Raw genomic sequence first — 2,560 nt, 5'->3', positions numbered from 1 at the left:
TAGGTCCGATTTCATCAGGACCCTCCGTGCCATGCTCCTACCACCGTCGGTAGGTCCGATTTCATCAGGACCCTCTATGCCATGCTCCTACCACCATTGGTAGGTCCGATTTCATCAGGACCCCCTGTGCCATGTGCCTACCAGGCCTAAGCTCCTTTGCTTCATTGTAAAGCCCACAGAATACACCAAGAAGCTTTTCCTGATCCTCCTGGTTGTTTGGGGTCTCTCCTTCAACAACAACAACAGCAAACATTTATTAAGCACTTACTGCATGCCTGGCACTGTGATAAGCTCTGGGGATACAAAGAAAGGCAAAAGACAGTCCCTGCCCTCAAGGAGCTTACAGTCTAATGGGGAAGACGACCTGCAAACAGCTATGAACAAACAATCGACAGGATAAATTGGAGACAATCACCAGAGAGAAGGTACTGGCATTAAGCGGGATTGGGAAAGGCTTCTCATAGAAGGTTGGATTTGAGCTGAGACTTGAAGGAAGCCAGAAGCCAGAGACAAGGAGCGAGAGAATTCCAGGCAGAGAGATAACCAGTGGAAATGACCTGAGTGGAGAGATGGAACACTGTGTCCCAGAAAGAGCCAAAGAGGCTGGTATCACTGGAAAGCAGGAAGGGGTGGAGGGGAGTAAAGTGTGAGAAGACTGGAAAGGTAGGAGGAGGCAGGTTAGGGAGAGTCCTCCATAAATTATCCTATTTGCACATGATGTATCCCACTGCAGCTTACCCAGCAGGAGAGAAGTTCCTTACTTTGCACACACTGTAAGAATTGGTCAATGTGTTTGTTAGTTTTGCTGAACTGTATTTTTTCCTTCCTCTCTCTCTCTCTCTCTCTCTCTCTCTCTCTCTCTCTCTCTCTCTCTGGGTCTTAGTTATAAGGGACGACTTTCAGGGCAATGGAATGGGAAATATGTGTGTATAGATGTATAGATATATTTGGAAATGAAAGTGACAAAAGAGGTATTGCTTTTTAAAAATGTTTAAAGAGAGCATAAATTCCTTGAAAAAAAAACAAACCACAGGTTTAGAGCTGAAGGGACCTTAGAACTCACCTAGTGTAACCCCCACCCCCTGCTCCCACTTCCTTCCCTTTGTAAGGATGTGCCCCATGTAGACTTCATCAATACTGAAGGTCATAAGGGGAAAAAAGCAGAGACAATGAAATCAAAGGGTGATGCTCTTTTAGGTGTAAATGTAGCTGCTCAGTCTAGTTCTCATGATCAAATCTGTTGTGTTCTTCTCCCTCCCTCCCCCATTCCCATGGGAAAAAGGCCCAGAAAAGCCAGGGATAAAGGTACTGCCGGCATCCATTCCAGGTGCACAAAACTCACTGGGTCAAAGGCTGGTCTTCAACATCAGCATTCTGTCTCCTGCCTGGAATATACTCCCTTTTCATCTCTGCCTTTTAAAATCCCTTGTTTCCTTCAGACCTCAGCACGAATGCCACCTTCTACATGAAGCCTTTCTGGATCTCCCCCAACTGCCTATGCCTTCCCCCTGAAAATTACTCTACACATACATACATATATATATAAAATTTGTGTATATATTTGTATATGTACATATGCTGTATATAATATATTATATATACATACATATACATATATGTATATATGTATACTGGATGACATAGAGGGTGCTTTGGTTTCAAGTCCCTGGGAAAGTTACTTAACCAATCAGTGATCTAGGAAATTTTCTAAGACTATAAATTGGATTGGTTGAGGGAATTTCCTTACCTTGAAGTTCTCTATGCCAACGAAATCACAAGTCCAATCTATCCCCTTATTTTTTATATACTTATAATGCGTATGTCTCACCTTGATAGAATATAAGCTCCACGAAGGCAGGCTCTTTTTTATTTTTGTCCCTATATCCTTGGTGTTTACACAGTGCTTGGCACATAGTAAGACTTTAATAAATGTTTATTGATTGACTTTGAAATGGGTCTTTAAAGATCATCTAGTCTGTATCTTTCATTTTACAGAGGAAATAAGGGGAAATGACTTACCCAAGGTCACACAGCTAGTAGGAAGTAATGTCAAGGTATGGACTCAGATCCTCTGACTCTAAATTCCATACTCTTTCCTCTATGTAGGGGTTCTTAATTTTTTGTGTGTTGTGGAGTCTAGTGAAGCTTATGGGGCTCTTCTAAGAATAAAGTTTTAAAATTCATAAAATCAAATGCATAGATATAATTACAAAGGAAATCAATTACATTAAAATACAATCTTTTTTTAAAATTACAAACCCAGATTAAGAAGCCTTGCCTATGAGCAGAACCAGGACAACATTGTACATAGTAACAGTCACATTGTGCGATGACCAGCTTTGATAGACTTAGCTCTTCTCAGCAATTCAATGATCGAAGACAATTCCAAGAGACTCATGATGGAAAATGCTATCTACATCCAGAGAAAGAACTATGAAGTCTGAATACAGTTCGAAGCATACCATTTGCTCTTTTTCTTTCTTTCTAATGGTTTTTCCCTTTTGTTCTGATCCTTTTTTCACAACATGACTAATGTGGAAGTATGTTTAATATGATTGTA

This window comes from Vombatus ursinus, unplaced genomic scaffold (genome assembly GCF_900497805.2).
Source record: "Vombatus ursinus unplaced genomic scaffold, bare-nosed wombat genome assembly UNPS02014777.1, whole genome shotgun sequence".
Classification (NCBI taxonomy): domain Eukaryota; kingdom Metazoa; phylum Chordata; class Mammalia; order Diprotodontia; family Vombatidae; genus Vombatus; species Vombatus ursinus.
The sequence above is the reverse complement of the archived record's forward strand: the minus strand, read 5'-3'. Positions refer to the sequence as shown.